Source organism: Muntiacus reevesi, chromosome 2 (genome assembly GCF_963930625.1).
Source record: "Muntiacus reevesi chromosome 2, mMunRee1.1, whole genome shotgun sequence".
Taxonomy (NCBI): Eukaryota; Metazoa; Chordata; class Mammalia; order Artiodactyla; family Cervidae; genus Muntiacus; species Muntiacus reevesi.
In genome coordinates, this window is record NC_089250.1 from 124,943,626 (window position 1) to 124,966,014 (window position 22,389).

At 39.2% G+C, this 22,389-nt stretch overlaps 1 pseudogene; it reads right to left on the reverse strand.

Annotated features, from left to right (window-relative positions):
- Positions 1-1,264: 1,264 nt before the first annotated feature.
- LOC136157256 (nuclear receptor coactivator 4 pseudogene) overlaps positions 1,265-22,389 on the reverse strand; it is a 28,883-nt pseudogene continuing 7,758 nt past the window's right edge.

Genomic DNA, 22,389 nt, shown 5'->3' on the forward strand with positions numbered 1-22,389 from the left:
GGAAAAGCTCCTTAAGTTTTTACCAACCACCTTTAAAGTTCTAAATGGTGTCTGGAAGAACTGAAAAATAATAGGCTCCTTTCAGCTGTGATTAAGAACTCCAGTGAAGCTATATGGCAATGACACTGAGACTGAAGTTTCCTCAAAACGGCTTTCTAGATTACCACATCACAAACTTTAAAGATATTTCCAATAACATAGGCAAGTTGAGTAGCTAAATAGTTTAAAAGTGGAAAGCAGCTAAGATGTCTCATCTTAGTGAATTTTAAAACATGGTATAAATACCATCTCTCTCCTACAGAGAAACTTTTTAAAGCATGGACATAACTTTAAGGATACTAAGGAAACATCGCTTCAATTAACACCCCAAGGCACAAGTGTTCAAAACTTCCTATTCACTAAAATGTCACTGCATTATACTTTTCAAGGTATAGTTATGCTATGCTTGCAGTGAGCGGATGTTTAATTTATGCCTAGTTAAAAGCACCAGGTGTCAAGTTCAGCTTCCATTTACACCGGATGCACCAATAACACTTAGGATAGTGAATAGTTCAGGTACTACATTTCCAACATACTTTGCTTTTTGATTAGTAGGCACTGGGGTTCTTCTGCCTGTAGTTCTTCAGAGTATTTTGAAAGAGGATAGAACTACCCTGAATATAGTCTTCAAGCAATATGGAGCCCTTCTGAAAGAGCTGTCTTTTTTCATAATAACATTTAGAGAAGGGAATAAAGACAGAACTGCAAAAGCTGAGTTTCTTTCAAAAGAAAAAAAATAATGTAGAATATGGAACCTAAGCTGAAATGTTTTGCGATAAATGTCAAAAATTGCCAAGACTTTCAATACATGTTTTGGGAAGGAAAAACCACTGTATTGGCAAGGTTAATTGTGTAAAATACAATAGTATCTTAATTAAACAGAAGAATTCACCATTAATGGAAGAAAACACATGATAAGGGAAGCACCCAAAGACTGGCAATCAAAAGGTTGGGTAATTTTACTAGCTTTAGAATACATCAATACACTTTGATTATCAAACTATTTCATTTTTTAAAACTGCAGTGTTTTAATGTACTTCTAATAACAACCCAATCTAAGGAGCCATGGAGACTTATGAAAAAGACCTACCCACTAAGATGCATTTCTAGTGTAGGGGTGAATTAATACTTCTGTAAGAAGGAACTGAATCACCTAAGCATCAACAAATAACCATTTTCCTTTACACAGTAACTCATAATTTGATGACTAATTTCTCTTTAGTTTGAAATTGGGCAGGAAAGGAACTACATCAGACCCAAAAACAATGATTTCACAAGCTGCAGTCATTCAGCTCATGGATTTGTGATAATCTGTAGAAAATTTGCTTGACTAGTACTTGATTCCTTCACATCTGTAGAGGGGTTCGATACAATCACTTTTAAAAAAAATCAACTTTATGCTGCATACAGGCAAAGAGATCACAGACTGCTGGGAGGCCGTAACGGTCTAGGGGAAAGTTGTGTTCCTCCTGTAGGGGTGAATTAAGCAATACTTCCTTGGCCTTCTTTCAGAGTAGCCACTTCTCTTCTCCTGAGGATAATGGGCTAAAATTTCCTGTCATCTTTCCTGGCAAGACCTAGTCAGCTGTGTTAAAGGACACCAGGCAGTGGCCAAGGGGTTTGTAAGCTTTTGTTTGCCACCCCTGTCCTCTATAAGAGGCACTTCCTTGTTGGGACATCCTTCTTTGTGTGAGGGGGTCATGAGCCACTCTGACAAGGGGCTGTTCCTGATGGCTTGGAAGGAATCAGCAATTCTAGAAGAAGCCATTGCCTTTGGTGCCTTAGCTTGTTCTGCTGCCTTTCTTCTGGATGGAGAGAGTCACATGTTCAGGGAATCTTTGTTTCTCAGGTTCAGGTTTTGGTTCCACAGGCATACCATTTTTATCCTTTCCTTCTTTCTTCAGAAGCCATTTACACAGAGCTTCCTTCTCACAATTTTCATCACACATGTGCTCTGCAAAACTTATATATGGCTCATTGGCTTTGCAGACCACTTCCACTTTATATGGGTCTTGGTGCTTCTGGACAAGTGAATCCTCAGTAGTCAGGCTGGGAGCCGACAAGGGTTTCTTGGCCTCCAAGTGGTCGTTCAGGCATTTCAGATTGCCCAGGTGCTCAATCTCCACACCTTTGGGCTGGTTACCCTGACAATTGGTACAGGAATCAGACTTGACAAGCCAATCATTCACATTGTAGGACTCCGGGAACACCTGGAACAAGAGCTTAAACTTCTCACTGGCGGTTTCACAGCTGCTGTTCCCAGGCTTCTCAAGCTTATGGGATTCCTAGGGGAGTTGCCAGCCAACCAGAAAGATCCATCTCATCTTGATCAAGAGGCTCTAGATAGCTAACCTTTTCAATTTCAGTGGAGTAAGAACTGGTAGTGGTATAGCTGTTAAGACTTCTTGGTAACTTGGTTTTTCAGAAACTTCTTGTTGCTGACTCTTGTGGAATCAATTTTCCAAACCCTTTAGGTTGCCCCATAAATTATTCAAGAAACTGCAGGCTCTATCAGATGTCTGACTGTTCTCCAAGGTCTGCTTTTGGTTGAGCCAGTCCTGGAGATTGGTGCTGGGTAGGTAAGGAGCCTGGTGACCAATGGCAGGTTTGCTTCCAAGGAGCCATTCACTGAGAGGGACAGCTGTGGTGCTGGATGCTGACTTCTGCTCTGGCAATGGGATGTAGCCTCTCTTCTCTAAGAAGGACCCAATATTTGATGAACTAGGAGGAGCCATCAGGTGCTTAGGAATTTGAATGGTCTTCAGAGACCCAAAGGTGGTGATGGTTGGCGTGGGGAAGTTATATCAGCTTCAGAGTAGGGCACTTGAACCTTTAGGCTTGAGGGTCAGACTGCCCAGCCTGTCCAGGCATGTTGAGACTTGATTGGCTAGGTCTTTGTTTTGGGTGTGCTCCAGTTGATGAATAAGACAATTGAACTGGCCCCGTAACCAGTTGAGCTATTGGATCTGCTGCTGGAGCATCTTCTCTTTAAGCTGATAGATGAGATCTACTTGTTCATACAACCACACCTCACAGCTTCGAAGGCATTCCAGGTGGTGACTTATTCAGCAGTGAATCTGGGCTTTGACCTCTCGCAATTTATCTTCAATTTGCTGCTCAGCTGGGAGAACTCCACCAATTGCAAGCTCCAAGTCCTTCCATGCATCACAGCACCTCAGTGGAGCAGCCACTCTGGTCCTGTGAGTGCTGGTCCTCTGGTCCTCTCTGGCTGTTCTCTGGTCCAGAGAGCAGCTACTCTGGTCTTCACCTTGTTCCTCCTCTCAAGCTAGGCCCCCATGCATGAGCTGCCCAGCAAGCAGGACGCTGCTTTATCCAGGCCCGGGTAAAAAAAGTCCAAGGGCTCACAGAGAGCGCCCTGCCCCACCAGCACATCTGGCAGTACCCTAGGGTTTTCTGTGTAGAGAATCATATCATCTAAAACAGTGAGAGTTTTGCATTTTTCTTTTCCAATCTGAATTCCTTTTAATTCTTCTCTTATTGCTATGGCTAGCACTTCCAAACTATGCTGAATAGTAGTGCTGAAAGTGGGCACGCTTGTCTTATCCCTGATTTTGGACGAAATATTTTCAATTTTTTTCCATTGAGGATGATGTTTGCTGGGGGTTTGTCATATATCGGTTCAGTTCAGTTGCTCAGTCATGTCTGATGCTTTGCGACCCCATGGACTGCAAAATGTCAAGCCTCCTTGTCCATCACCATCTCCTGGAGTTTACCCAGACTCATGTCCATTGAGTTGGTGATGCCATCCAACCATCTCATCCTCTTGTCATCCCCTTCTCCTCCTACCTTCAATCTTTCCCAGCAACAGTGTCTTTTCAGATGAGTCATTTCTTCACATCAGGTGGCCAAAGTATTGGAGTTTCAGCTTCAACATCAGTCCTTGCAGTGAATATTCAGGACAGATTTCCTATAGGATGGACTGATTGGATCTCCTTGCCATCTAAGGGACTCTAGAGTCTTCTCCAACACCACAGTTCAAAAGCATCAATTCTTCTGCACTCAGCTTTCTTTATAGTCCAGCTCTCACATCCATACATGACTACTGGAAAAGCCATAGCCTTGACTAGATAGACCTTTGTTGGCGAAATAATGTCTCTGTTTTTTAATATGCTGTCTAGTTTGGTCATAACTTTCCTTCCAAGGAGCAAGAGTCTTTTAATTTCATGGCTGCAGTCACCATCGGCAGTGATTTTGGGGCCCCAAAAGTAAAGTCTGTCACTGTTTCCACAGTTTCCCCATCTATTTGCCATGAAGTGATGGGACCAGATGTCATGATCTTAGTTTTCTGAATGTTGAGCTTTAAGCCAACTTTTTCACTCTCTTCTTTCACTTTCATCAAGAGGCTCTTTAGTTCTTCACTTTCTGCCATAAGGGTGGTGCCATCTGCATATCTGAGGTTATTGGTGTTTCTCCCGGCCATCTTTATTCCAGCTTGTGCTTCATCCAGCCCAGGTTTTGCATGATGTACTGTGCATATAAGTTGAATAAGCAGGGTGACAGTATACAGCCTTGACATACTCCTTGACATACTCCTTTTCTTATTTGGAGCCAGTCTGTTGTTCCATGTCCAGTTCTAACTGTTGCTTCCTGACCTGCATACAGGTTTCTAAAAAGGCAGGTCAGGTGGTCTGGTATTCCCATCTCTTTCGGAATTTTCCACAGTTGATTGTGATCCATGGTCTCGAAGGCTTTGGCATAGTCAATAAAGCAGAAGTAGATGTTTTTCTGAAACTCTCTTGCTTTTTTGATGATCCAGAAGATGTTAGCAATTTGATCTCTGGTTCCTCTGCCTTTTCTAAAAGCAGATTGAACATCTGGATGTTCACAGTTCATGTATTGTTGAAGCCTGGCTTGGAGAATTTTGAGCGTTACTTTAATGTGTGAGATGAGTGCAATTGTGTGGTAGTTTGAGCATTCTTTGGCATTGCCTGTGTTTGGGATTGGAATGAAAACTGACCTTTTCTAGTCCTGTGGCCACTGCTGAGTTTTCCAAATTTGCTGGTGTATTGAGTGCAACACTGTAACAGCATCACCTTTTAGGATTTGAAATAGCTCAACTGGAATTCCATCACCTCCACTAGCTTTGTTCGTAGTGATGCTTCTTAAGGCCCACTTGACTTCACATTCCAGGATGTCTGGCTCTAGGTGAGTGATCGCACCATCATGATTATTTGGGTCGTGAAGATGTTCTTTGTATAGTTCTTCTGTTTCTATTAGGTCCATACCATTTCTGTCCTTTATTGAGCCTGTCTTTGCATGAAATGTTCCCTTGGTATCGCTCATTTTCTTGAAGAGATCTCTAGTCTTTCCCATTCTGGTTTTTTTTTTTTTTTTGTCTGTATTTTTGCACTGATCCCTGAGGAAGCCTTTCTTATCTCTCCTTGCTATTCTTTGACACTCTGTATTCAAATATGTGTATCTTTCCTTTTCTCCTTTGCTTTTCACTTCTCTTCTTTTCACAGCTATTTGTAAGGACTCCTCAGACAGTCATTTTGCTTTTTTTTTGCGTTTCTTATTCTTGGGGATGATCTTGATCCCTGCCTCCTGTACAATGTCATGAACTTCCGTCCACAGTTCATCAGGCACTCTGTCTATCAGATCTAGTCCCTTAAATCTATTTCTCACTTCCACTGTATAATTGTAAGGGATTTGATTTAGGTCATACCTGAATGGTCTAGTCATTTTCCCTACTTTCTTCAATTTAAGTCTGAATTTGGCAATAAGGAGTTCATGATCTGAGCCACAGTCAGCTCCCAATCTTGTTTTTGCTGACTGTATAGAGCTTCTCCATCTTTGACTGCAAAGAATAGAATCAATCTGATTTTGGTGTTGACCATCTGGTGATCTCCATGTGTAGAGTCTTCTCTTGCATTGTTGGAAGAGGGTGTTTCCTATGACCAGTGTGTTCTCTTGGCAAAACTCTATTAGCCTTTGTCCTGGTTCATTCTGTAATCCAAGGCCAAATTTGCTTGTTACTCCAGGTGTTTCTTGACTTCCTACTTTTGCATTCCAGTCCCTTATAATGAAAAGGATATCTTTTTTGGGTGTTAGTTCTAAAAGGTGTTGTAGGTCTTCATAGTACTGTTCAACTTCAGCTTCTCCAGCATTGCTGGTTGGGGCATAGACTTGGATTACTATAATATTGAATGGTTTGCCTTGGAAACGAACAGAGATCATTTTGTTGTTTTTGAGATTGTATCCAAGTACTGTATTTTGGACTCTCTTGTTGACCATGATGGCTACTCCATTTCTTCTAAGGGATTCTTGCCCACATTAGTAGATATAATGGTTATCTGAGTTAAATTCACCCATTCCAGTCCATTTTAGTTTGCTGATTCCTAAAATGTTGACATTCACTCTTGCCATCTCCTGTTTGACCTCTTCCAATTTGCCTTGATTCCTGGGCCTTATATTCCAGGTTCCTACATAATATTGCTCATTACAGCATCGGACTTTGCTTCCATCACCAGTCACATCCACAACTGGGTGTTGTTTTTGCTTTGGGTCTGTCTCTTTACTCTTTCTGTAGTTATTTCTCCACTGGTCTCCAGTAGGATTTTGGGCACCTACTGACCTGGGGAGTTCATCTTTCAGTGTCCTGTCTTTTTGCCTTTTCATACTGTTCATGGGGTTCTCAAGGCACGAATACTGAAATGGTTTGCCATTCCCTTCTCTAGTGGATCACATTTTGTCAGAACTCTCCATCATGACCCATCTGTCTTGGGTGGCCCTACATGGCATGGTTCATGGTTTCATTGAATTAGACAATGCCGTGGTCCATGTGATTAGATTGGTTAGTTTTCTGTGATTGTGCTTTTCAGTCTGTCTGCCCTCTGATGGAGAAGGATAAGAGGCTTTTGGAAGCTTCCTGATGGGAGAGACACAGAGGGGAGAACTGGGTCTTTTTCTGATGGGCAGGGCTATGTTCAGTAAATCTTTAGTCCAATTTTCTGTTGATGAGTGGGACTGTGTCTCCTCCCTGCTATTTACCTTGGGCCAAACTATGGTGGAGGTAATGAATATAAAGGTGACCTCCTTCAAAAGATCCCATGCATGTATTGCTACACTCAGTGCCCCCATCCCTGCAGCAGGTCACCACCAACGCATGCCTCTGCTGGAGACTCCTGGACACTCACAGGCAAGTCTGGGTCGGTCTCTTGTGGGGTGACTGCTCCTTTCTCCTGGGTCCTTGTGCACAACGTTCTGTTTGTGCCCTCCAAGAGCCTATTTCTCAGTCCTGTGTAAGTTCTGGCAGCTCTTTGGTGGGGTTTATTGTCATATATGGCTTTTTATTATGTTGAGGTATATTCCCTCTATGCCTACTTTCTGGAGAGTTTTTATCATAAATAGATGCTGAATTTCATCAAAGGCTTTCTCTGCAACTATTGAAGTAATCATATGATTTTTATCATTTTTAAAAACTAGTGGTTTTCAGTTTGTTAATATGGTGTATCACATTGATTTATTTGCAAATATTGAAGAATCCTTCAGTTCAGTTGCTCAGCTGTGTCTGACTCTTTGCAACCCCATGGACTGCAGCATGCCGGGCTTCTCTGTCCACCACCAACTCCCAGACCTTGTTCAAATTCATGTCCATCGAGTCGGTGATGCCATCCAACCATCTCATTCTCTGTAGTCCCCTTATCCTGCCTTCAATTTTTCCCAGCATCAAGGTCTTTTCTAAGAAATCAGTTCTTTGCATCAGGCAGCCAAACTATTGGAGCTTCAGCTTCAGCATCAGTCCTTCCGATCAGTATTCAGGACTGATTTCCTTTAGGATTGACTGGTTTGATCCCCTTGCAGTTCGAGGGACTCTCAAGAGTCTTTTCCGATACCACAATTTAAAAGCATCATTTTTTTGGCACTCAGCTTTCTTTATGGTCTAGCACTCACATCCATTCATGACTACTGGAAAAACCATAGCTTTGACTAGATGGACCTTTGTTGGCAAAATAATGTCTTTGCTTTTTAATATACTGTCTAGGTTGGTCATAGCTTTTCTACCAAGGAGCAGGTGTCTTTTAATTTCATGGCTGTAGTCACCATTTGCTGTGATTTTGGAGCCAAGAAAATAGTCTGTCACTGTTTCCATTTTTTTCCCCATCTATTTGCCATGAAATGATGAAACCAGATGCCATGATTTTTGTTTTTTGAATATTGAATTTTAAGCCAGGTTTTTCACTCTCCTTTTTCACCTTCATCAAGAGCCTCTTCAATTCCTCTTTGCTTTCTGCCTAATGGGTGGTGTCATCTGCATATCTGAGGTTATTCGTATTTCTCCTGGAAATCTTGATTCCAGCTTGTGTTTCATCCAGTCTGGCATTTTGCATAATGTACTCTGCATATAAGTTAAATAAGCAGGGTGACAATATACACCCTTACATCCCTGGAATAAAGCCCATTTGGTTATGATGTACGATCTTTTTAATATGTTGCTGGATTCTGTTTGCTAGAATTTTGTTGAGGATATTTGCATCTATGTTTATCTGTAATATTGGCCTGTATTTTTCTTTTTTTGTGGCATCTTTGTCTGGTTTTGGTATAAGGGTGATGGAGGCCTCGTAGGAGTTTGGGAGTTTTTTTCCCTCTGAAATTTTCTGGAAGAGTTTGAATATAATAAGTTTTAACTCTTCTCTAAATTTTTGGTGGAATTCATCTATGAAGCCATCTGGTTTTGGGCTTTTGTTTGTGGGAAGATTTTTGATTACAGTTTTGATTTCTGTGCTTGTGATTGGTCTGTTCAAATTTCCTTTTTCTTTCTGGTTCAGTTTTGGAAAATACCTTTAGTTTTAAATTGTGCTGTTTTAGAGTGGTGCTTCCTGTTTTCTGCCAAGAAGTTTTTTATAAAATGCATAGTTGGAGAATTATTTGAATCAAACATCATCACCTTGATTTTTAATCGATAGTGGGATCTATTGTTTTAAAACTTGAGAGATAAAGTGGATGACATAAAAACAGATTTTCATGAGTAAATAAGACTGAGTAAAAGGGAAGACCAGGGGTAAATGAACTATGAATTCATATTGCAGGATTCCTGTCACCTATTACTTTATTTTTCCTTATGTGTGGATATTTAAGCAAATCTTTTTCCATTGAAGACATCAGGTAAAGGTTGGAAAGGTATGATTTGGGTGTTTTATTATATGGGACTTATAACAGTTTCTATTTATGTGACTGAACATAGGTAAACATTGAATTAGATGGTGATGTTTTCAAAATAAGAAAGCTAAGTTAAACCTAGCTATTTAAGGAACAAATTACTCTTGACTGGATAATCAGTCAGAACAAATGTCAGACTGCAATGAATTGACACAAAATTTGTTATTCTCATATGAACATGTTTTATAGCAGAGTAATTTTTTAATTTTAATGCCTATCTATTTAATCTAGTTGCACATGATTAAATGCCATACAGACAAAACTAGATTGTTCATGTCATATGGCTGAATTAGATATCAATCAAGTTTGGCCATTGTTATTATTAAAATGAAGAAACTGAACATTAGTCACCATATTCAGCAAAATGAAACACAGTATTCTCTCAAACTAGAAATCACTTCCTATTCAGAGAAAATTCAGCCAAAATCTATTTTTATTCATTGGTATGCTATTATGATTTTTGGATTGTAATGCCATTTCAGTTTTCAAAACATGAACAAAGAATATGAATAATATAAAGAGAAGGAAATAACCATTGTGAATGAAAATCTAGGTAAATTTTGTTTGTAATGATTGTCTTTCCTTATCCTACTCAACAGAATATCAACTTCCTAAAGACAGAATCTTGTTCTTCAGTCAGAATCAGTACAGCCCAGAGCAGTAGCTGGCAAGTATAGATGCTCAAAGATTAGATAAATGAAAGTCCGTTTAGAAAACTGATAATTATTCTTCATTTTCCAAAGTTAATAAAGTAGCCTGATTATTGAATTCCTGAATGGTTTCAACCACCAACATATTCTAAACCTAAATGCTATATTTTGTATAGATTAAGAACTCTTATAAGACATCAAAATCTTCTAGTTAAAATAACTATTAATAACTAAGAATTGTTAAAAATGATTAAAATACAATACCTATGAGTTTTGACTTACTTGAGGGAAGGCAGAAAATTAAACCTGAACCTTACAAATTGTTAAATCATGATCAATGTGCTCATTTTTATTTCTGAGTGAAAAATATATATTCAAGGCAATATAGTGACTATCTGTGTCTAATATGAATTAATCATCTGCAAACTGGCACATTCCAGCTTTATTGTTTAGTTTCTAAACCACCAAAAGTATAATTTAATCTTCATTGATGTTTCAATTAAATATATAGATAGCCAGTGGGAATTTGCTGTATGTCTCAGGGAACTCAGACAGGGGCTCTGGATCAACCTAGAGGAGTGTGATGGGGAGGGAGATGGGAGGGAAGCTTTAGAGTGTGGGGATACATGTATACCTATGGCTGATTCATGTTGAGGTTTGACAGAAAACAGCAAAATTGTGCGAAACAATTATCCCTCAATTAAAAAATAAATTAATTAAAAAGAACAAAAAATTTTAATGAGTCAGAAATTATTACTGTCAGATTTATAATTAAAGTGTCTAAAAACACATCTTTAATGTTTACTTCTAGTGAGCATTAGCTAGTGAATGAACTTAGGTCTGATGTATTTGTTCATTACTTTAAACTTCATGGAATAATATTCTGTACCTGGTCCTGAGTGACTGTATATAAATAGACATAAAATAATGCCAGTTAATGAGTTGGACAGTGCTGAGTTTTAAAAATTTGCATTGGTTATAAACTTTTAAATTGGTTTTCTATATAGAATCCAAGATATGCTTGATATGGGCATAACACTGTAGTTTAAAAAAAAAAAAAACCCAAATGAAAAACCCTCTGGTTATCAGCTGGCAGTATTTCTCCAAGGGCATAGCTAGAGCTGTCACGTAATGAGGGCTGTGAAGGTATAGACAGTCTGGAAATAAACTGGGAGGGAAAGATGTGGGGATCTTGAGTTTGGGTTCGTCAAGAAGCAGTGAGAAACCAGATGACCACGTCTGAATGATTAAGGGAAAAAATCTGCTCACTGTCATCCTTGGCAGTCACTATGTGGATGACAATTTATTTCTCTGTGTTAACCAGTGTTCTGCAGGGTTGTTGCAGGGCCAGAGTTCACAGTCTGCTTTGATGGGTCATTGCAAACTTTATATTCCCTAAACCCCATGTTCATTAGTGCTCCTGTTTGGAATCAGAATTTGCCAGATTATTCCTTGTGTGAAAAGATGGGGCCATATTTGTTAAAACAATGTACACAGATGCATGAGAGCATTTATTGCCAGATGGTAGAGCTGTGACAGAAGGGCAGGTGCTTCCGTGCATAGAAAAGGAACTCCAGTGAAATCTCGGAATTTTCTTCATGTTCACAGGATTAACTGAGACAACAGCAAGCTCATATACTGCTTTGTGGGGACTGATGGAAGAGCGAACAGATGCTCACATTCAAAGCTATCTGGCATAAGTTCTGACTCTGGGAGTCGGGACAGGCCAAGAAAGAAAGAGCCAGTGTTGTGCAAGCCACAGAGAATATTCTGGTTTTCCTTCTAACAGTCCCAGGAGGAATATGCATTATTTGTATTTTTGTTTTTATATATTTAGAATTGTCTCATATTTCTCTATCAGTGGACATGTTTTGGCAACAATGGTGGCAGTGATGGGAGGTTGGAAGCGTCACATTTTTCTAAGGCAATTTAAATGCATTATCTCTCTTAATCTGCAGAAATGTCTTTTTTTTGAGAAGATAGTAATTTAAAATTTAATAGGTGAGCAAACTGAAGCCTGGAGAGGTAACACAAATTGCTGAAGTCAGAAGGTGGTATAGGAATCAGGAAATCATTAATGGTCACAAACCAAACATTCCTCAGTACCACTAAGGAGTAATTCTACTTGGTTTCACTCTGGAATCTGAGCTCTGATCTTATGTGATCAGAAAGGTTATAAATTTCTGATTTGATATTTAGTTTTAGAGAATAACTGAGAACATTGGCTAGAGGGCCAGATGATTGTGTGTTAACATTTTTGCTTTTAGATTTTAGCTCTCTGACCTTGGGCAAATTGCTTAATCTTTCTAAGCCTCAGTTTCCTTATCTGTAAAGTACTTACCTATAGTATCATTGTAAGCATGAAAGAGCAGTGGATTGAGTGTTGATCTACAAGATATACAAAGAGTGAGGCCAGTTGGCAGCGTCTGCAGTTCCAGTCTGTGTCTCTGAAAGATCACTGGAATGCCTCAGAAATATGGCACATTAATTTGGATGGGGAAACAATGGAAACAGCAAGAGGCTATTTTTTTGGGATCCAAAATCACTGCAGGTAGTGACTGAAGCCATGAAGTTAAAAGACACTTGCTCCTTGGAAGAAGCTATGACAAACCTAGACAGCATATTAAAAAGCAGAGACATTACTTTGCCAACAAAGGTTTGCCTAGTTAAAGCTTTGGTTTTTCCAGTAGTCATGGATGGATGTGAGAGTTAGACTATAAAGAAAGCTGAGTGCCAAAGAATTGATGCTTTTGAACTGTGGGCTCTGGGGGTTGGTAATGGACAGGGAGGCCTGGAGTGCTGCGATTCATGGGGTCGCAAAGAGTCAGACACGACTGAGTGACTGAACTGAACTGTTGGAGAAAACTCTTGAGTCTCTTGGACTGCAAGGAGATCCAACCAGTCCATCCTAAAGGAAATCAGTCTTGAATATTCACTGCAAGGACTGATGTTGAAGCTGAAACTCCAATACTTTGGCCACCTTATGTGAAGAAACGACTCACTGGATAAGACCCTGATGCTGGGAAAGATTGAAGGTGGGAGGAGAAGGGGACAACAGAGTATGAGATGGTTGGATGGCATCACTGACTCAATGGACATGAGTTTGAGCAAGCTCCAGGAGTTGGTGATGGACAGGGAAGCCTGGTGTGCTGCAGTCCATGGGGTTGCAAAGAGTCGGATACGACTGAGTGACTTCACTTTCACTTTTCACTTTCATGCATCGGAGAAGGAAATGGCAGCCCATTCCAGTATTCGCCTGGAGAATCCCAGGGACAGTGGAGCCTGGTGGACTGCCGTCTATGGGGTCATGCAGAGTCAAACACGACTGAAGTGACTTAACAACAGCAGCAGCTATTGTTTAACTACCCACATGCAAGGAAATTCAAATGACTGCCTAAAAACAAACCATTAACTCAGTTTAATGATGAGCATTCAGCCCTACCCTCCCTCTGCAATGGAAAGGGGCTGGGAGGGAATGGGTGTATAATAGTTGCATGTTTAGTTTTATATAAAACTGCCTAACTGCTTTCCAGAATGGCTGTGCCATTTTACCTTCCTGTCAGCAATGTGTGACTGGTTCAGCTTCCCCATGCCACCATTTGGTGTTGTCACTGTTTAAGTTTTGGCTATTCTGATAATGTAGTGATAACTCTGAGATTTTAATTTGCATTTTTCTAATGACAGAAGATGTTGAACGTATTTGTATGAACTTATTTGCTATCCATATATCCATTTTGCTGAGATACCTGCTCATATCCTTTGCCCAGTTTTTAATTGGGTTTTTTATGTGTGTGGTTGAATTTTTTTGTTTTGTGTATAAACACTCTGGATAGAAGGTCTTTGTTGGATAAATGGCTTACAAATACTTTTTATTAGTCTGTGCCTTTTAATTCTCTTCACAGGGTCTCTGCAGAGCAAACATTTTAAATTTTGATGAGGTGAAATTCATCATTTTCCTTTTATGGATCCTATGTATGTTGTCAAGATGAACTCTTTTTTTTTTCCATTTATTTTTATTAGTTGGAGGCTAATTACTTTACAATATTGTAGTGGTTTTTGCTATACATTGACATGAATCAGCCATGGGTTTATATGTGTTCCCCATCCTGAACCCCCCTCCCACCTTACTCCCCATCCCATCCCTCTGGTTCATCCCAGTGCACCAGCCCCGAGCACTTGTCTCATGCATCCAACCTGGACTGGCGATCTGTTTCACACTTGATAATATACAAGTTTCGATGCTGTTCTCTCAGATCATCCCACCCTCGCCTTCTCCCATAGAGTCCAAAAGTCTATTCTATACACCTGTGTCTCTTTTTCTGTCTTGCATATAGGGTTATTGTTACCATTTTTCTAAGTTCCATATATATGCATTAGTATACTGTATTGGTGTTTATCTTTCTGGCTTCCTTCACTCTGTATAATGGGCTCCAGTTTCATCCATCTCATTAGAACTGATTCAAATGCATTCTTTTTAATGGCTGAGTAATATAAGCAACAGTTAGAACTGGACATGGAACAACAGACTGGTTCCAAACAGGAAAAGGAGTACGTCAAGGCTGTATATTGTTAGGCTGCTTATTTAACTTATATGCAGAGTACATAATGAGAAATGCTGGCCTGGAAGAAGCACAAGCTGGAATCACGATTGCCAGGAGAAATATCAATAACCTCAGATATGCAGATGAGACCACCCTTATGGCAGGAAGTGAAGACTAACTAAAAAGCCTCTTGATGAAAGTGAAAGAGGAGAGTGAAAAAGTTGGTTTAAAGCTTAACATTCAGAAAACTAAGATCATGGTATCTGGTCCCATCACCTCCTGGGAAATAGATGGGGAGACAGTGGAAACAGTGTCAGACTTTATTTTTTTGGGCTCCAAAATCCCTGCGGATGGTGACTGCAGCCATGAAATTAAAAGACACTTATTCCTTGGAAGGAAAAGTTATGACCAACCTAGATAGCATATTAAAAAGCAGAGACATTACTTTGCCAACAAAGGTCCATCTGGTCAAGGCTATGGTTTTTCCAGTGGTCATGTATGGATGTGAGAGTTGGACTGTGAAGAAAGCTGAGCACTGAAAAATTGATGCTTTTGGACTGTGGTGTTGGAGAAGACTCTTGAAAGTCCCTTGGACTGCAAGGATATCCAACCAGTCCATCCTAAAGGAGATCAGTCCTGGGTGTCCATTGGAAGGACTGATGCTGAAGCTGAAACTCCAATACTTTGGCCACCTCATCCGAAGAGTTGACTCGTTGGAAAAGACCCTGATGCTGGGAGGGATTGGGGGCAGGAGGAGAAGGGGATGACAGAGGATGAGATAGCTGGATGGCATCACTGACTCAATGGGCAGGAGTTTGAGCAAACTCCAGGAGTTTGTGATGGACAGGGAGGCCTGGTGTGCTGCAATTCATGGGGTCACAAAGAGTCGGACATGACTGAGCAGCTGAACTGAACTGAATATTCCATTGTGTATATGTACCACAGCTTTCTTATCCATTTGTCTGTTAATGGGCATCTAGGTTGCTTCCATGTCCTGGTAATTATAAACAGTGCTGTGATGAAAATTGGGGTGCACATGTCTCTCTCAGGTCTGGTTTTCTCGGTGTGTATGCCCAGGAGTGGGATTGCTGGGTCATATGGTAGTTCTATTTCCAGTTTTTTAAGGAATCTCCACACTGTTCTCCATAGTGGGTGTACTAGTTTGCATTCCCACCAACAGTGTAAGAGGGTTCCCTTTTCTCCACCTCCACACCCTTTCCAGCATTTATTGCTTGTAGACTTTTGGATAGCAGCCATCCTGACTGGCATGTAATGGTACCTCACTGAGGTTTTGATTTGCATTTCTCTGATAATAAGTGATGTTAAGCATCTTTTCATGTGTTTGTTAGTCATCTGTATGTCTTCTTTGGAGATATGTCTGTTTAGATCTTTGGCCCATTTTTTGATTGGGTCATTTATTTTTCTGGAATTGAACTTCAGGAGTTGCTTGTATATTTTTGAGATTAATCCTTTGTCTGTTTCTTCATTAGCTATTATTTTCTCCCATTCTGAAGGATGTCTTTTCATCTTGCTTATAGTTTCCTTTGTTGTGCAAAAGCTTTTAAGTTTCATTAGGTCCCATTTGTTTATTTTTGCTTTTATTTCCAATATTCTGGGAGTTGGGTCATAGAGGATCATGCTGTGATTTATGTTGGAGAGAGTTTTACCTATGTTCTCCTCTAGGAGTTTTATAGTTTCTGGTCTTACATTTAGATCTTTAATCCATTTTGAGTTTATTTTTGTGTATGGTGTTAGAAAGTGTTCTAGTTTCATTCTTTTACAAGTGGCTGACCAGAAGATGAACTCTTTACCTTTCTCTAGCCCCCAAATTTTCCCTTTCAGTTTTCCCCAAATGTTCTACTGTTTTCTGTTTTACATCTAAGTCCATAATCCATTTTGAGTTAATTTTTATATGAGGTATAAGAGTCAGGCTGTGATTTATTTAATTCATTTATGTTTCTGGAAGTCTGATTTCTCCAGCACCAGTTTTTGAATAGGTTATCCTCTTTCCATTGAATTGCTTTTGCTCTTTTTTCAAAGAGCCATTAAGCATATTTGTGTGGATCTGTTTCTGGGTTCTGTATTCTGTTCTTTTGACCTATGTGTGTCTGCTGATGCCACACATTCTTGGTTACTGTCGCTATATAGCAAACTTAATATTAGTTAGAATGTTACCTCCTACTCTTTTTTCCCTTCAAGATTGTTTTAGCTAAGGCTAGCTCGTTTCCATTTAAATTTTAAAATTTACTCATCTAGATTGTTTGACAAATGAATTTTGCCAAAATTTTGATGACATTGCATTAAAGCTGAACAGTTTGGAGAGAATTGGCAACTTTTATTGAGTTATGGACCTAATATATCTCACTGTTTATTTTGGTCTACTTTGGTATTTTTACATCAGCTTTTTGTGTACTATACATGTTTTGTTAGGTTTAAACATAAGCGTTTTATTTTTTGGGGTCAATAGAAAGTAAAAGTTGCTCAGTCATGTCCTACTCTTTGCGACCCCATGGACTATACAGGCCATGGGATTCTCCAGGCCAGAATACTGGAGTGGGTAGCCTTTCCCTTTTCCAGGGGATTTTTCCCAACCCAGGGATTGAACTCAGGTCTCCCTCACTGCTGGCAGGTTCTTTACTATCTGAGCCACCAGGGAAGCCCAGGAATACTGAAGTGGGTAGCCTATCCCTTCTCCAGTGGATCTTTCCAACCCAGGGATTGAATCGGGGTCTCCTGCATTGCAGGTGGATTCTTTCCCAGCTGATCTAGCAGGGAAGCCTATTTTGGATCAATAGTAGATGATTCAGTTCAGCTTAGTCGCTCAGTCATGTCCGACTCTTTGCAATCCCACGGCCTGCAGCATAGTAGATGGTATTGTGTTCTTAATTTTCAATTTCCACATGTTCATTTTTAATATATAGAAAAGCAATTGATTTTAATTGATTTTATTTTTGAAATTTTTACTGGAGTATAGTTGATTTACAATGTTGTGTTATTTTCAGATATATAGCAAAGTAAATCAGATACACATATATGTATATCTACTTTTTTAAGACTTTTTCTCCTGTATTGAGGAGAAAATATATTTTCTCCTATATTTCTCAATAGAGAGTATTGAGTAGAGTTCCCTCTATTTACAGTAGGTTCTTATTAGTTATCTCTTTTATACCTATTAGGGTGTATATGTCAATCCCAGTCTCCCAGTGATCCCTCCTCTCCTTATCCACTGATAATCATAGGTTTGTTTCTACATCTGTGACTCTACTTCTGTTTTGCAAATAAGTTCATTTGTGCCCTTTTTTGGATTCCACATACAAGTGATATGATATTTGTCTTTCTGTGTCTAACTTAGCAACTCATTCTTTATTGTGTGTATGTTTCTTGTATCTTCAACTTGCTGAACTCACTTAGTCCTAGAGGTCTTTTTGTAGATTACTTGAGATTGTCTGCATAGACAATCATGTTGTCTGCAAATACAGTTGCATTTCTTCTTTCCAATGTGTCTTTTATTTCTTGCTTCATTGCACTGGCTAAAATTTCTAGTACCATGTTGAAAAGAGTGATGATGTATGCATTTGTTACTGTGAGAAAACCAGTTTCTTTGTATAACAAAAAAATAATAGTGAAAAAGACCCAAGTTATTAGCCTAGCTACATCATCCTTATGTATTTCTTTTCTGTAATTTAATTTTTTATTGTAATTAAAAAATTAAAAAATTTTTTGGCTGCTCCAGACAGCATGTGGAATCCTAGTTCCATGATGAGGCATCAAACCCATGCCCCTGCATTGTAAGCATGGAGTCTTAACCACCAGACTAGAAGCAAGTCCCTTGTTTCTGTGATTTTAAAAATGACTAATAATTTAAAAGGTATTTTATTATCAAGTTGTTGTTACATCATGTTTTGGAGAGTACGAATCCCTGCTTACTTTGTTTTGGACTTATTCATAGTAGGTTATTTGTGTGTTTTAATAATACTGTATTATGAACTCATTTTTAAGTTCCCAAAATGTTCTCTCCTTGAAGAGAGTAAATATGGCAAGTTTTAGGGAAACAATTTTCTGGAATGGTTTTGAATTTGCTTTTTTCAGGTGCTGTAGATGTGTTTCTTTCTTTTACCCATTTTCAAAATAACTTTGTGACTTGATATTTTTTGGTACCTCTTGTGCGTAGTAAAATCGAACTCCAAATCAGTGGAATGCAGTTCTCACAGGAGAATTGTTTTTTCCTTTCATATCTAAGACAGACCCAACCTGTCTTAGTCTGAGTTTCTCCTGAAGGAGACCCCAAGGTAAGGATTCCAATGCAAGTAGTTTATTTGGGCCGTTATCACAGATAACAGCAGTAGGAGACTTGCCAAAGTGAGACAAAGAGGGAAAGAAAACCAACAAAGATTGATTGACAACTGTAAATGAGACAGTACTTTGGTTTTCAGTTCCCACGTTCTCACTTTTAGCATGTAGGATGAGGATACCACTGTGGTAACTAGAGAACAATTCTGTGAGAGATAATGTAGCACCTACTTCAGAGTTACCTCTGCAAAGGAGGGAGAATGGGGAGATGTTTATATACCCACATATAGGCTGCCATTGGTTAGAAGACTTGTGAGAGGCATTCTCTCCAGCAGTTCATTTGCCTTGTCTATATGCACAAAGTCAAAAACCCCACAAAATTTCCTCAGGTGATTACCTTTTATTGGATACTTAGGTACTTGCTGTCCACATTGAGAGAGAAGGACAGGGTGCTGAAGACCTCTATCAAAACTCTTCTGTCATTTCCCTGGCTGAGTGAGCTGATTAAATGGGGAGTTTGCCCTGGACTCACAGCCCTTTCAGCGTCCAGCTATCTACAGAGTGCTGAGTTCTAGTCCCTTCCTCGTGTAGACCTGTGGCCCGTTCTCCTGTTCTGTGGGGATGTTAAACCCTAAACCTCTAGCCACTGCCAGCTCCAATATTTCCCCTGGGTGCTTCACTGCTGGCAAATGTGTGCGCTGCCGTGGTTTTCAGCATTCTCCTTGCTTTTAGCACTTCTTGTTTTTTGCTGACAGGTTCATCATTTTGCTGGAATTTGAGGACATCTGACTCTTTAAAATAGCTATCTAGTATAATAAGCGATGAACTCACATTGATTCAAACTATTTACTTGGCTGTGGACATTTATTTTTTTGTTTCTAGGTTTTTGTTGTTTGGTTTTTTTTTTTTTTTTTTTTTGCACTGTAAACATGTAGCTGATATAAGCTCCCCTTTACATGGATCTTTTGTTGTAGTGCTTTTATGTATGGGATAATGCCCCAGAAGTGATATAACATTCCAGATATTTTAATAGATTAATTATTTACTGCATTCCAGGAAAGCTACAATGATTTATATTTCTACCAGCAATGCATTCTGCTGGTAAGATTGATCAGTCTTATAAACATCGATCAGAAATTAAAATCTTTTCCTTGGAATGTTAATACTTTAATTCCCTAGCTCCTCAAAGAAAATAATTTTGCCCTTCACTTAAAACAGAAAAACTGTATAATAACAATAAAACCAAACCACAAGGATTTAACAATAAATCTGCAATCTTTGTGGCTGGCAAACCCTGAAAGTTGAGACTGTACGAACTATCATTTATACCTGGACCAGAGAAAAAGAAATAATAAATCCTCACTTCCAAGTAAAACTAACTGCATCTAAGGAAAATTATTACTTCTTAGCTCCTTGGATAATGAGGGGTCATTCAGGTGCTTGATATGAGTCCTTAGGGAGCTGTAACCTGGGATAATGGCTGCCTGGAGACATCAGTATAGTAATTAGAACATGGTCATGCAATCAGATGAAATAACTACTTCCTTGGAATTTAAAAAACATTGCCTTTTAAAATGTGTAGTCTCACAGTTATCTTGGGGATGCTTGAATTCAAAGGTTTCTGGCTCTGTTTACTAGAAAGCCTTCTCTAAAATCAACTTGGTTTTTCTCTGTTAAAATGAGTGTCTTATTTCTGACACATTCCAGCTGATAAAGGTCTCCCAAGCTCTGTGTGGCCCTGGCTTCTGCATTTGAAATATTTCTATGTGAACTGAGAAACTTCTAGAAGAAAAAGATCAACACTGAATGCAATACTATTTCATTCCATTAAAATACAATTCTCATAAAATTAATTCTACCTATAAAGATGAAAACACTGAATTTTTTTTTTTTTTAATTTATTTTCAGAGCACGGGCTTTAGGCATGCAGGCTTCAGTAGCTGTGGTATATAGGCTTGGTTACTCTGTAGTATATGACTTCTTCCCAGACCAGGGATTGAACCCATGTGCCCTGCATTGGGCAGGTGGATTCTTATCCACTGTGTGACCAGAGAAGTCCTGATTGAAATTTAGCTACTACGTTATCACTATTCAAATCTTAAATTCAGAATTTATAGTTTTAAAATCAGCAGTTACATTGAAATTTATTTTTGTATTATTTTGGGTAAAATCTCAATAATATAAAGACTATAAAGGAAGAATTAAAAACTACCAGATAGTAATTTTCAAGCACTACAAGGACAATATTTAATATAACTTATGCCCCAGTGAAAAACACTAACATAATTGTATATCTTTTTCTACATAATACTTGGTAAGTCTTTTTCTAGTTTTTGTGAGCACATGAAAGTCTCAGAAAAAGGTTTTTTCAAAGTGTAAATCCCATTTTATAAGCTGAAAATAGCTTTTCATTAATCAGTTCTACTTATTTCTATTTGTTTACTCATTGTGTATTCTGAAATTGTTAGAAATGAGTTTTGGCTTTCAGAATAATATATTATGTATGTCCAGAAAGTTAAAAATAATTGTCTTCTTTTTTTTTTTTTGGTGCAGGGGAGAAAAGGAGTTTTAGTTAGGAGAGGCTTTCTTAAGTCTTCAAATGGTGTAACTTCTCTTGAAGAGGCTATGTGATTCACCTGTTTATTTATCTGATTGATTGTGGGAGACAGGTGCTCTGAAGGAAGGTTAATGATGCCTTAAGAATGTATGAGAGACCTTATTTAATTTCAAAGGGTAGTCTAAGAGTGTTCCCTTGAGGAAACAGTGTTTGAGCCAAGATCTGAAGGAGAGTGGGGTATAGAGGTTGCAGAGAGGGTGGGGCACATGGGTAGGGTACAGGGGTGAAGTGTGTTACAGGTGAAAGAACGTCATGGGGAAAGAGACCGCTGGGAATGACCTAAGACGGGGGTGGGGAGTAACTGAGAGAAGGTGGCAGGTGTGTGGAGTCCAGAGGTCAAGGGGTAAAGTGGTACTAAGTGAGACCCATGAGCAATGGCTGAGGCCAAGGCAAGGCAGACTCACTGTCTTCATTGCTTCTGGTGTTAGCATCTTTAAATCACATTCATACCTGTTTTCTTATTCTGTTTTCACTTTACCCATGTGATATAGGTGGGCAGAATGCCTACAATTGACAGAGGGAAGGAATCTGAGATTCAGGTGATATTCTGAGGCCTCACTGTTGGTTAATGAAGTTGTTGAAAACAACCATAGATAATCTGAGTTCTGGTCCCAGAGATTTCCTCCCAGGCCATAGTGATATAGGTGGCTCATATGGTGAAGAATCTGCCTGCAATGCAGGAGACCTAGGTTCAGTCCCTGGGTCAGGAGGAGCCCCTGGAGAAGGGAATGGCTACCTACTCCAGTATTTTTGCCTGGAGAATCCCATGGGGAGAGGAGCGTGATGGATTACAGTCCATGGGATTGCAAAGAGTCGAACACGACTGAGAGACTGATACTTTAACTTCCACAGTGAACACTGAATTTGCTTTCAGTGATTATTCCTTCTTTCCTTGTTTAGGATATTATAGTTTATTTTACATCTAAAACACTTTGCAAATATGTGAAGTTGGAATAGTTTTGAACTGTCAGAGGATTTAAAATTCTGGTCTTGTTTTGGTCTGGTGCTTCTGGCTTAATGTTAAAATCATTAAGAGAGGACATTGTACCATGTTGCATGTTCATATATTCAA